The following is a 14,364-nucleotide window of genomic DNA, read 5'->3' as shown; positions in this document are numbered from 1 at the left end:
CCAAGAGAGACAAAAATCTCATCCATGGTGATAGGCATCAGATGGTTGTGGGAGTGAGGCTGGAAACTGACTTGGAAGGGACATGAGGGGACTTCCTGGCGTGATGGAAATGTCCTATGTCTTGCTTTGAGTATCAAAACTCATTCAGCTGAAAACCTAAGATTAGCGCGTCTCATTGTACATTATTTGTACGTCAAATTAGTCGTAAAAGACTCCACTTTGAAGGTACAGAACAAATGTCATGCTTTTCCGTTTGGTCTGTACCATCAAGAAGAACAGCATTGTTATGTCTTGGCCGACTTCTTACTCCACATTTCCATTTTGTGAGATATAACCCAAGAGCAGAGGAAGGGCACTTGTTTTCTTGCACTAATTAAATATGGTAGGCAGCCCTAATGTCCCCAGCATCCACATGACTCACGGACATCAGGTTGATGGGTGTTTTACATTAAACTAAGTGACCATAAATACTTAATCACATGACCACTACTTTTAAATACATCATCTATGACTGCACATTTATTTTGGAAATAGTGCTGATCTGGCTTCATCCAGATATCCAGTAAGGGTCCCTGGGATAAGATACTAAGGCAAGAAATGTAGTAACCATTCGGCAAATACTGCTTCCCCAGCATTCATTTCCTAGTTCCCAACTGCCACTCCCAGTGTATGTTTAGGGGGCCCTGTGGTTCCGGGGAAGCTAGCTCTTCCCATCCCCATCTCTGTTCCTGCCCATTCTAGGTGGGTAGCCCCTGCCCAGGACTAAGCCAATCATTGCATTCCATCCCCCCGTCACCACAGAGATAGGATGAGGGTGGACACGTGACCTCAACCGTCCAGTCATACTGACTCCCAGGACTTTGGCTTAGAAGGACTCTCTGTCCCTGAGGACAGCTGTGGTTTGGAAGTGGAAGGCCTGGCTCTGCTGTAGCCATTTCTCTGCATGAGGAGAGCCATGACAGGGACAGAAAAGAGAGATGAGAAAACTACAGAAAAATAGGGCTTAGCCCTGCTGACATCATGATAATATGTCTGAGGTCAGGCCTCTCTCTCAACTTTCTTGGTTACCTGAGCCAAGAAACCCCCCATATGGTTTAGGCTAGTGTGAGTTGGGTTTTATTTTATTTGCAACCAAAGGCATCTAGCTATTCAGTGATAACCAGAATGCTAGGCTCATGTGAGCAGCAGGCTGAAGTCTGTGAAAAAGGGTAGGACTGGGAATCGGAAGACCTGAGTTCTGGTGCTGGCTGGGTCGTGAGTGAGCTGTATGACCCCAGGGAAATCATTTCACCTGGCGGGGTCTGTCTTCTGTCTAGTAAGGCAATTAGAAAGCAGGATTCCTGAGTTCTTTTGCATTAATACCAGTGAAAACTGGTAATAATATGAATTAACTAATTTGTTAAGTTCTTGCCGTGTGCCTGTGCTGTGCTCATTGCTTCAGAACCGTCATTTCATTCAATTCATGTATCAGTTGGGGTTTAATCAGGAAAGCAGAACCTCTGTGAATATTATAGAATGAGGGATTTATTTTAAGAACTTAAATAACTATGGGAGAAGCTAGAGATCCCAAAAGGAGAGTTGGAGGATCAGAATGAAGTTAGCAACCAGTCCACCAACCGCTCCTCCGGAAGCAATGGTGTAGGTGGAGAATGGGAGGTGGCTAGAGAACATGGGAGGGCAGGCACATTCTGCTGCCACAGTGGCTCAGCAAAGGAGAGCCCAGGGTGAAGTCGGCCAGAGTCTGGTGGGGGACCTGGGGTCCATGTTGATGAGTTGGGCTGGCAGTCAGAAAGAAGAGCTGGCAGTGAGGTGGGAGGAAGTGAAGACGAGCTGGAACCACTAGTACCGACGTCTTCATCTGTCCCTCACTCCATCAGGCATCATGACCTTCAGAGATTAAAGGCTGCTGCTTTACTTCTGCCTCCCAAACTTCATGCAATTTTTTTTTCCCCAACTGCAACCTCAGTACACACAGGGAAGGGGGTTCTAGGAAATGTAGTTCCAGCATAGCCAAATCAACAAACTCCCAAGAAAATAGGGTAACATTTCTTCCAAAATTTAAAGAAGCTAAACAACTTGCCCGTAGTCATCCCTCTCGATGGTACTAGAACCAGGACTACGATGCAGGACTTCCTACTTCTACTTAGTCCTTTTTCTGTTGTACTTGATCACTTGTTCCCAAATTTAGCTTTGTTTCTCATATGAAATGTAGTTGATTTTATTCATTGCATTTTTCTCCTGTCATTTTCCTCCTCAATGATCAGTGTCATCCCTGACCTTGTCTCTGGCTTCTTCCATTTCACTGTCCTTACCTCCTTAGTTCCTTACCCTCATGGCCTCATGACCACAAAATTGCTGCTGCAGTGCCAGGCAACACATGGGACAAGACTGCAACCGGCTGAAGGAGAGACAGGGGTCTTTCTTTCTTGCTCTCTCCTTCCCTCTTCTTCTCTCCTTTTAATGGTTGAGAGCCCCTTTCTCAAAAGCCCCCATCACTAGGAACTGGGTCACATTCATAGGAAGCTGGGAAAACAAGTTTCCAGATTTCATTCTCTGTCATGGGAGGTAACTTTGCCAAGAAGAAAAAGAGCAGAGAGAACACTATCAGGCGGGCATGCAAGTGAGTCTGCCGTGCCCTCAGAGCAGTTCCTTCTTTCTGACCCTGCCTCTCAGTCAGCAAAACTGAATGTTTTTGTCTGTGTTTGATTTACACAATGAGTGGAAAGACCCCTCTTCTATGGAAATCCCTAGACTTGCCTGCATTATCATCACTATGTAAAGAGTCTGAAAATAATAGGCCAACAGTGCAATGCCCTCTAAGACAGGAGTATTAACACTTCACTAAGCACATAGATTAGTGTTTCTCACCATTTTTACCATCCCTTCCAAGTAGCCTTTTTAGTTGTTTTTTCCTGATCAGCCTTGCATGAAATTTTGAAATAACAAATGTGTGTCTATCTGTGTGTCATTTTGTATATCTGTAATTTATATGTAGAAAGATTTTCTTTACACCCAAGTCTCAGTTTTCTCCTCCTTGGCTGTGATACAGTCCCCATTGAGAAAGGAAGATCTGGGTCCCATTTGGAGCTCTTTCAGGCAGATATTTGTATTTTCCAAAGATGTGGATACTAGTATTTGTCCAGTCATAATACTCAAGTGTGTCAACCCAACTTTGAGGAGGGGATGAATGTTTGCCTCCATTTCTGACTTTCCATCTTTATTCTTGCCAAGACTAATTCATCCACCTTAGTTTACAAGGCTTCCCATGTGGAGCTTATAATAAAATATAATTACAAGTTCAAGAAAGGGGCCTGGACAAATGAAGGAGCCCTAGAGAGAGTGTGGTTATTCGTTGGGACTCTGTTTGCAAGTAAGAGACAGAGTTACTTTGGAGGAGGAAGCGGCCACTGATGGGACATTGTGTTAGTTTTCCAGGGCTCCCAAAACAAGGTACCGCAGACTGGTTAGTTTAAACAACGGACATTTACTGTCTCATAGTTCTGGAGGCTGGAAGTCCGAGATCAAGTTGTCAACCGGGTTGGTTTGTTCTGAGGCCTCCGTCTCTGGCTTGCGGGTGGCTGCCTTCTTCTTGCTGTGGCCTCATGTGGCCTTTCCTCTGAACATGTGTATCCCTGCTGTCTCTTCCTCTTGTTTTAAGGACGGAGTCATGTTGGATTAGGGACCACTCTAATGACCTCCTTGGCCCTTAGTGACCTCTTTAAACACCCGTCAATAAGTACAGTCACATTCTGGGGTACTCGGGGTTAGGACTTCAACACGTGAATTTGAGAGGGACATTCTTCAGCCTGTTACAGCTACAGGATATCTCATGGGCTCCATCAATAGGATGATGGCTGTAGCACAGTAGAGGTCAGGGAAGCTCCAACTGGTATTTGACATTTTTTCTTCTAGAGCAAGAATCTCAAACTCTAATGCTTCCGAGCCCTAGGAGGCTGGAGACAGGAGGGCAGTGGTAGTACATGATGTGGCAGGGATTTGGTCAACTGGAGTGCAGCTGCACCACCTAAAGGGGGCGCTACTCAGCCCCAGCTGATTGCATGCCTTCTAGGAACAGAGGCTCGATCTGGCCAGATCATATAATTTTCTGAGAGAAATTTTTAAAATCTGGGTTGTTTTGGGTTTTTTTTTTTTTGGTAGAATTTCCAATTAAAAAAAAAAACAACAACTGCGCAGGCCAAATAAAACGTCTGCCAGCTGGATCTGTCCTGTTTGTAATTCCTTCTTTAGCGCTTTTTTGGGATGTGACTCAGCTGCCTTCTCTATGGCTTGGTTCTGAGGGGACAGGTTCTGATTGGCTGAGCTGGAGCCAGACATTCCTGGGAAGGATAACTCAGCAGAACGATGGCTACCGGGTGGGCAGAGAGACAGAGAGTGGTCCCTAAAGAGGAGGGTCTCAGCCCAAACTGCGATCCCCCTGCAGGGGAGGGGGCGAGGTAGAGCTGTTCATGGCGTTTCATTGTCAGTGGGAGTTGTTTCATCCGGGGGAGCAACTTCCAACAGCTTCCAGAAAAGAAAGATTGAGATGAAAGAGGCTTAAGCAGAAACACCGGAAATTTAAATCAGACATTTGGAAAAGCTTCCAAGGGGAGTTGTAAAGCTCTGAGCAGCTACCATGGGGTATCAGGCCCTATCAGATGAAGTCAAAACAGATCAGTCGTTTCTGGTCTCCAGGAAGACCTTGTCAACCATCCATCTTTGTCTCCACTGCCTCTCCCCAGTCCCCAAATCCCATTTGCTGCCATCCCCCAGAACAATGAGGACCATTTCTTATCTCAGCAGCTTGCAGATCAAAGTCTGATTTGGGCACTGGAGGCCCATCCCACCTGCCTCCCCTGGACTCCCTGTTGAACCACCAAAAACTCCATCAAACCCTTTAATGTTGCTGCTTCTATGTTTAGATGATGTCTTTATTTGAGGAAAAATAAACATCTCACTGTGATGGGCCAAGACTAGTGGGAAAACTGGCGTTGTCAACTGCTATTAAGGAAGAGGATATGTGGAGGGTGATGATAAATGTTGTGCATAATTAATTATTAAGAGTCAGGTTGGCACCCCTGTTCATCTACTTTCACATGCCTTCCTCCCATCTATTAACTTGTGGCTATTTGAAGGTTACATGTGCAAATGGAGCCAGAGAGATCAGTGGGGGACACAGCTGTTTGGGGGAAACAAATTAAGTCACATCTAGTGAGCTATTTTGCTGTTTAAATCCCTTCTAAAGATATCCTGAGACCAGTGAGGGTTCTTTCTTTCTTCGTCAATCAAACGCAGCTCAGGCTGCAGAGTTCTGTCCAAAGCTCAGAGGGCAGCAGATGCAGAAGGGGAAATTATAGCATCAGAAACTTCCCAGCTGCTAAACTCTGCGTGGATCCACTTCCGATGACTTTTCTATCTTTTATTATTTTTTAGAATGAATTTGTGTAATGCTTTACAGTCAACACAGGATGTTTTCCAACTTTTCATTCATTAGAATCAGTTTTGGGGGTGCCTATTTATTGTGTGCCAGGTTCCAGGGTGGTGGCAAGAGGAAGAGGCAGAAAAACAAGTAAAGAAATAACCGAGTTAGATAACGGATTATCAGGTCTGGATGCCAGAGGTGGGATCTAAATGTTTAGAAGGAACTGTGTCCAGGAAGATGTGGGGAGATGTGTTCTAGGACAGTGATTTTCAGCCAGGGGCGGTTCTGTCCCCAGAGGACATTGGGCAGTGTCTGGAGATGTTTTTGGCTGTCACAGCTGGGGACAGAAGGGGTGGCTACTGGGATCAGTGAGTAGAGGTTATGGATACTGCTTAGCATCCTTCAGTGCACAGGACCACCCCAGAGCAAGCATCGAGCTCCACGTGTCAGTAGTGTCAGGTTGAGAAACTGTTCCAAAGACAATAGCTTCAAACAGAGGGAACAGCATGAAAATTGCAGGTAACAAAAAGAAAAGTGAGGACCTGAGTATAGTAATTCATTCTTGCTGCAATAATACTATAATGCCACCACTAAACTCAGTAGCTTTTAACAGCAGGCGTTAATTTTTATTGCCACAGGTCTGGGGTCTTCTGAGATGGCTCTGCTTCTGGCCATGGCCAGGGTGTGGGTTAGACTCGGATGCATGGCACATCTTCCCTCACTCTCCTTGGACAAGAACCTGGGGCACATTTGTCTCCTGGCGGGTCACGGAAGCACAAGAGTCTACCATACTATACACATGATTTCAAGGCTCTGCCCGCATCATAACCACTGACCTGCTGCTGGCCAAAGCTAATCTCACATCCAAGCCCCTAGTCCAGGGACGGGCGAGTTCACTCTATCCCATAAATCCATGGCTGGGCGGTTACCGAAGGTTGAGAATAGAGTACAGTGATCCTCTCCATCTCGCTGGGCTTGGCAGAGAGGGGGATGGGGCTGAGAAATAGGCTGGGGCAGGATCAGAGAGGCATGGACTGTGGATCTTACTCTAAATGCCCTGAGAAGCTATTGGATGGGTTTAATCTGAGGAGTTGCACATAATCAAATGATGCTGAGCAATGATCAACAGCTCTTTTATGAACAATGGATTGTGGGAAGCAAGAGGATGGCGGGGAGACCAGGGAGTGCACCACTGCCATAGGCCAGCGGAGAGGGGACAGTGTCTTAGTCTCGGAGGATGGCAAAAGGGGGAAACCTAAGTGCAAGTTTTTAGGAGGTATTTCAGGAAAGAATCATATAGGCTCATTGATAGGTCTGAGATCTAAGGGAAGGAAGAAATTCAGGGATGACTCCAAGAGTTTTGTCTTGAGCCGCTACACTAGATAGGAGGTGGTACCACTTACGGACACAGAAATCTAGGGAATGAACGGGTTTGGGCAGAAATCAGTCTTTATCCCATTTCATTTAGTTGACTCAACAACCCTATCTGGAGGTACTTTTATTTTCTCCTTTCCCTAGAGGAGGAAACAGGGACTCAGAAAAGTAGAGGAACATGCCCCAGATCGCAGCACTGGTCAGGGGCAAACCTCAGGGATATTTCAGGTTTGGTTCCAGACCATCACAATAAAGTGAAAATCTCAATAAAGTGAGTCACACGAATTTTTTGGTTTCCCAGTGCATATAAGTTATGTTTAGTATACTGTCATCTATTAAGTGTGCATTATGTCTAAAGAATAATGTACACATCTTAACTGAAAACACTTTATTGCTAAAAAATGCTAAGCATCATCTGAACCTTCAGCGAGTTGTAATCTTTTTGCAGTAGTCACATCAAAGATCACAGATCACCATAATGAATATACCAATGATGAAGAGTTTGAAATATTGTGAGAATTGCCAAAATGTGCCACAGACACAAAGTGAGCAAACTCTATTGGAAAATGGTGCTGGTCGACTTGATCGACACAGGGTTGCCACAGATCTTCAGTTTGTAAAAAATACACCAGCTACAAGGTGCAGGACAATGAGGCATGCTCATAGTTAGTGTATACCCAGGCTTCACACTGTGCAAGGTTGTTTCGCTACTTCTCTGGCCCTGTAGGAGACACCATGGTGTGAGGCTGCTGAAAAGCTTGCCTGCTTCTGAATATATTTTTTTCCCAGACCAGACGTTCTAGAATCAGTCATTTATGTGCTAGGGCAGTAGGAAGCTGACGCTAGATTGAAAGTGGGGATACTTGGACTCATTTCCCAGCTCATGTGCTATCAATTTTGTGTATAAAGAATGCAGCTTGTTCAAAGAATGAAGACCAAATGCCTTTCCATGGCCCTGAGAGTGTGAGCCCACGGCATCCGTGCCTGCCACTGCCTCTGTCAGGTTCCTCATCCGCTGTTCTTCCTCTATAGAACTTAGCACTGTCAGTTTTTCAGAATGGTTCCTTTTCTCTTTCTCCTGCCAGAAATATGAAGGGGTTTTTCTCCTGCTTTCCCTACGAGACCCTAGTGGGGCTCCTGGAGGTGAAAAATCACACAAGTGTGGGGAGCCTGTCGGAATTTCTACCTCTCAAGCTAGTCCACGCTGAGCCTCCAGCACCCCATCACTTACAGGACAGGGTGTTCCTACCCATACTGGCTCCAATCCGGGGTTTTCTGCTCTCAGGAACTGCGCTTCTCTGTACCCACCTGTCTGTCTCTCCAGTTTTCCAGGCAGCGGTTTGCCCTATGATCCCAATTTCCTGATGGATCTTAGAAGACTTGCTTACCTTTGTTTTGTTTAGCATTTTTCTTGTCATGAGGATGAAAGTGACAGCTCCCAAGCTGTTGCTGTGTTGCGCCCATAACCAACATTATGTATTTTTTTTAATTTTGTGTCTGCCTCCTGTTCTTGGTAGAGGTTTTCTTTATTATTTCATTGTGTTTCCTTAACGTCAGGGAGCGCAGCTTTACAGATAAAGGTGCTAAATATTCTGGGCTTGTGGATGAATATGAGAACCTGGGTTCTTCACTTCATGTCAATTTTTTTAGCTTGGAGTTGAATTACATAATCTCCCAAAGGTCCCTTCTGGAACATAAACCCTATGATAATGAAGCATGGGGATTTCTTGCAAAATGTGACCTGAAGGATAATTCACCAAGCCATGAAGACCTTTTAACACAAATAAAATGGTCCACTTTGCTATCCAGTCTCCTTTTGGAATTATATAAATGCAGGAAGACCTCAGCCACCAAATGAAGGGGCCCTCAGCTCCTAGGGACTAACAAGGGCGGAAAGGACCAGAAAGTCTTTTAAATATTTTCAAGAACCACTGGAAATGATAGGTTTTCCTATTATTAAAAAGACGAACTCAATAATGCCATTCATTAATTTTTAAAAAGTGAGAATGAATTAATTACTACTGAATGCATGCTGTTTTGTTTGGATGACATGGTATTTCAAAACACAAAACACAGGGTTATTGAGAGGAAGGAAATTATCAAGCCAGAAGATTGAGGGGGCAGTTTGGGAAACTCAGAAGATGATATTTCAGGTTCCTTCAGCTTTAATCTCCTGCGACCCTCCCCACCGAGTTAGAACCTATGTCATGTTTCTCTGATCTGTGTTTGTCCCTGTCTGGGGGCTCACATGCCATGGACTCATGGTGGTTTGACCTGCTAACAGTCCCTTCAGGATTGATTTCAGTAACAGCGTCCTGATTAGTGATAAGGAATACATCCCCCGCCCACCCCCCAGACCATGGTGATTGACTAGAATTAGCCCCAGCTTCTCGGCTCCATGGTGAGTAGGTGGCCAGACCTGGCCAATGGGTATATTTCACCCCAGGGCTGGAAATGTGGCCAGTCCTACACAGTGAGAATCAGGCCCAGGACTTTAAGTAAAAGTGTTTGGAAGAAAGTTTTCTTCCACGACATGAGACACTGGCCAGGTGCAAACCTATAGCTGTTTGCAGCTGTCTTGCCACCATACAGCCAGCGCATTTTGGGCTGGAGTCCCCAGGAGGAAGACTCGGAGGCAAAAGTTTGTGTGCAGGAGATTTATTTCCAAGGTGATCCCAGAAGGCATGGGAAGGAGAGTAGGAGAACGAGACAGGAAAGAGAAGGAAGCAGAAACAGAGAGCGTTAGTGAGCAGGTTGCCCCTGTGAGCTCCTGGGCTTACCCCTGTTGGGACCATCTGGAGAAAAGTGTACCCCAGAGTTGTCCTACTCAAAGAACCCGCTGTTTTTGTCTACTAACTCTGTCCTTCGTTGGCTGATGGCTGCTCCCTGGGCTATTGACTCCTGATGTCTTTGCCTGCCTGCCACAGCCTGAATGTATTTCTGTGGCCAGAGAAAGCCCCCAGGCTGAGTGAGATTCACAAGAGCTGCAACTGGGTGCCGTTGGTGTGGACAAGGGGGTTTGTGCACAGGGCACCCATAGCATCTGCTGCGGAGGCCTTCCCTGAGAACAGAGCTAGCACAGATCAAGCAGAGCAGAGGTGGAGAGGGACCAGGTCCTGACCCCACTGTCTGGCCCCTGCATCCTCCCATGTCTCAGCCAGCCCTTTCCCTGGACTTTTCTTTATCTGGACCAGTATCTCTCCTCCATCTCAAAGATGATTTGAGACTGGTTTCTGCCCCTTGTCCTGAAGAGATCCTCATGGGTGCACAGCCTTCTATCCTGTCTTCTAAATATTCCAACACTTATCTCCCTGTATCTCCCTTAGAGGGTAGAACCTGTAATGAATTTGCCCTGAGTTTTCCTCAATGCCTGTCACAAGGTTTGTATAGTTTTCGGAAATACTTACGAGATGAATGAATGAGTACTGAAAAGATCCGTCAGAATTGAATGCAAATCTGTACATAATAGAAGCCCATTTTTGGCCACATGGCAGTGGGCAAGCGACATAGGTGGAAAGCAGTTGGAGCTGCTTCATCCTGATAGTGGTACCCACCTGGGGAGCAGGAAGAATACTAGGTCCCACTGGGACTTCAGGTGAAAATGTCCACGTGTTTGTTCCTGTCACACAGAAACCTAAAGCTTCCCTGGTTCTAGTTTCTTCCGTAGCCTCATTTTTCAGCCTTTCCCTCAATCCAGAGTGCTATATCATGGCTTCTGATCAAGTCTTTACTTTTCCTTAATTTGGTCTGATTTTGTGACTCAGTCTCTGTCGCTGGCCACCCCAGAACCCTAACCAGTACAGTAAATACAAAGCAAAACCATCCCCACACAAGCCAGTGTCCTCTCTTGTGAGTCCCAGATTCTGTCTCTGGCGGTGGCGACACGGGATTGTTTCATCCAGCCTGCTTCCCTGTAAGATGCTGACTTTAACAGATTAGAAATGTTCCTGGCACGTCCCACGCTTCCGCTAATAAATGGTTCCATATCTATCATGAATGAATTTTTCAAGTCTTCCGTTACTGGGCTGTGTACCTACTCAGAAGTACATTTCCAGGCGATTTTGTCTGAATTACATGGTTAATTGCCTCATATTTCCAGCTTACGTTACAGGCCCTCTAAGTTAGAATGTGGGAGAGAAGTACCATGTATCACTTCCTACACAGGGGACAAATTCACGGATAGAGCAAGGCATATATTGATGGTGAATGCTAATTTGTTTCTAGCTTCTAAGTACAACTAAGTTAAAAAGAGCCCAAAGATTAAGGGGTAGAAAAATCAGCCAGTTATCCGGAGACATGTTTTAACTTCCAAATTTTATATTAATTTATTCATTAATCTGTTCATCAAAGCAGGCACACGTGCAAGGCTCTGTGCTCAAAATGGTGAAGGGCAGAGACATGAGTGCCCTCACCTTCCATTCTGTGTGAGCTAAGTTTCACTAATAAAGGTGTAATACAAAGCAAGATAAGATAAATCTCTCCCGGAAGTTTAGGCAATAAATCCTATGGGAGCTCCTAGGAAGGTAAGTTCGGTCCTTTCAGGTGAGATTTGTGGTCAGAGCTGTTCCTAAAGGTAGGATCTGGATGGACCTTAAAGGAGGAGTGGGCATTCATTGGGTGAGACCGAGGGTGACATCACTGGAGGACTGTAAACTTTCCTGGCACAAGGAGAGTTGGGGAGACGTGCGAGTGGAAGTCGCCAGTGTGAATGTCTTGTTGACTCCTCTCCTGGGCTGTGACTTCCCAGCCGTCTCACTGTATTTGCAGTGAAGTTGAGGCTGATCTCTCTCCCTCATTGCAGTAGCCCTGACACCCATCACAATAGTCGTGACTGAAGATGGGCCCTTCTCCACGTTCCTTCCCCACCCTCTGCTCAGGTGCAGGTAGGGTTAGCTCAGTGGAGGAGGTTGCAAGAGGAAGCAGGGGACACACCCAAAGTGGCAGTAGGAGGAGAGTTTAATAAAGGGCCTGGTTGTAAAAGGTGTGGGTGGGAGGGACACAACCAGTGTGGTGCAGGACTGGGGTGGGAGATGGTTGAGCTGGTAACATAAGGGGGGTCATCACCTCTAGGCCTGAAAGGGTAAGGCAATGAGGGGGTAGATTTCAGAACCTGGAGGCGGAAGGGCCCCCCTTACATGGGGCCACTGTGATGCACTCGTCCCAGGTCTCGTTGAGTGAAGGACTGGCTACCCAGCCGCTGGCAGTGCCGTCTTGCCAAGGTCGTGCCCCTTCCTGGTGCAGCCCACACCCAATGACTTACAGACTTGAGATTCCAAGGGCCTGACCTTCTGGGCCCAGTGCTGGATGACTCTGAAGCACCACTCTAGCTCCGGTCTCCCAGTGGGGTTGGCCGAGGCAGTCGCTGGGTCTGCATCAGTGGGGGCTATCCTTGGCCCCCCCGGGACCTGAGCAGCTCTGCTTGGGCCCAGCTCTCATGAAGTCTTTACTGAGCAGTTCAGTTACATCCGTGCTTTCTTCACTCGGGGGATTCAGAGATGGTCCAAGCACTCGGTTGTGGACAGTGGTCATCCTACCTCCTTCCGTCTGCCTCCCTTGTCCTCCCAGCTCTACATATGAGGTGTCCAATGTGGGCCAGATACTCTTATCAGGCACTGAGACTCAAAGGTGAGCAAAAAGCAGGCACTGTCTCTGCCCTTCGAGAACCCTCAGTGTAATAGAAGAGACGCACATTATTCCAGTATTCACACGAATAATGCAAGTTGCAACTGTGATGAGTACCGTGATGGAGTGTTACCTGATGCCCCAAAATGATATAATTGTGAGCTTTGTGAGAGATGTCGGGGAAGCCCCTCCTTCCCTTACCCCCAGGAAGCCAGTTCATAGGGCAGGAGAGACCCAAAGGATGATTAGGAGTGAAATAACTGAGGCAGGTTCCAGGCAGAGAGAGCCACACGTGCACGGGCCTCAGCTGGGGAGGGTACAGGGACTGGAAGGAGGCAGGGCCACAAAGGTGGTCCAGTGGCCCAATACGGGGTGTGGTGGCAGCATATACGACTAACAAGAGAGTTCAATGAGGCTAGAGATACGAGCAATCTGATAAAGGAGGAAAGAACTGCTGGAAACTTGGTTTAGTGAAGGGCACTCCCACTATATTCATTCACCTTTCCAAAGACTCCCCCATTTACGCTGACAAAGGCTCTCTCCTTGACCAAACTTCACTTAGGCTCCTCTGAGCCCTCTTTTTGACTAGGCCTTGTCTGTGGGCCCTGTGTCTGGGCTGCCGACTCCAGTTTTTACAAGAAAACTGAAGTCAGTTTAGTGAGAAAAACCTTTGATATCGGATCACCCTGTCCTGCCTTCAGCAAGAATCCTCTTCAGTCATTTTAGGGAAACCCCCCCACCCTTGTCTCCTCTCAGTAATTTTCCATCCACTGACACCCTCACCCCTGGTTCTCCCCTATTGCAATAGGCTTGGTACCTATGGCGACAGTCCTGAAGAAAGTCTTCCTTGCCCTTTTAACAAGTGTCACAATAAAATTTTTGACACCATGCAATGCTGTGATGCATTTCTATTTCATCCAATCCATGTCAAATTACTTTGTCATAGGTTTCATTTGTTTGTAATGTTGAATTTCATACCTTAAGGTATTCTTGGTTTTGGGCATCCATTTGTCATGTTGAGTGGATGTCTACTCACAACTTGAAAAAAATTATAGCCAGTGCCATTTGGTACTTAGCAGCTTAGAAGTAAAATTTGAAGTAGTGAAAATAGATAGGCCGTTCAAAGGTGACTGTAGGACGATCAAATGAGAAGACCAAAGCCCATGCCTTAGAGATTGTCCATGGTTAAGTTCAGAACAGGACGTTCACCATGAAGACAAGAAAGCATTTCAGGAAAAGCAGACTGTGTCCAGATGTCAAATATAGGAGGAGATAAATGACTGAGATGACTATTAACCACATTTTGTTACTGTTGTTGCAAGTAACAGAAACCCAGGCACAGCTGGCTTAAGCAAAATAATTCCCTTACATGATAGAAAATTCCAGTGGGATCTCTTCAGGTGTGGTGGACACAGGGTCTCATCATGTGCCATGAGGACTAGAGCTCTCTATGCCTCTTGGCTCTATTTCCCTCTATACAAAATCCAGGTTTTGTTAACATGGCAAAGTGAGGAATGGTGGTTGTACCAGAAGCCAATGAGTTACTAAGACTAGGAACCTCTCCCACTGCTTTGATGTAGCCTCTGTTCATATCATGGTGCCCACCAAGTCTAGACTTGCATCGTCCCAACTCCAAGTCAAGTAGAAAACAAAGCCTCTGTCTTTGTTACTATTCTGAGAAAAACCAGGTCATGAGCCACGTTGGATGACTTTGGTCATTCCACCAATTGTGAACCAGTTGTAATGGACAAGGGAGTGCTGTGCTCCAGTTACCAGCCTGAGTAACACGTGTACCCTGAAGACAAGGGTGGTGTCAGTCTCAGCAGGGACGGAGCTCACAGGAGGGCTGGTTTCCCAAGGGCAATAAGGATTCTGTCACAAAAATTTGAGGAACTGGGTGATGGACAGAAGAAAAGTAATAAATGTCTTCTGTGAAGATGGAATAGCCA

The sequence above is a fragment of the Vicugna pacos genome, chromosome 17 (assembly GCF_048564905.1).
Source record: "Vicugna pacos chromosome 17, VicPac4, whole genome shotgun sequence".
Taxonomy (NCBI): domain Eukaryota; kingdom Metazoa; phylum Chordata; class Mammalia; order Artiodactyla; family Camelidae; genus Vicugna; species Vicugna pacos.
Note: the sequence above shows the minus strand (reverse complement) of the source record.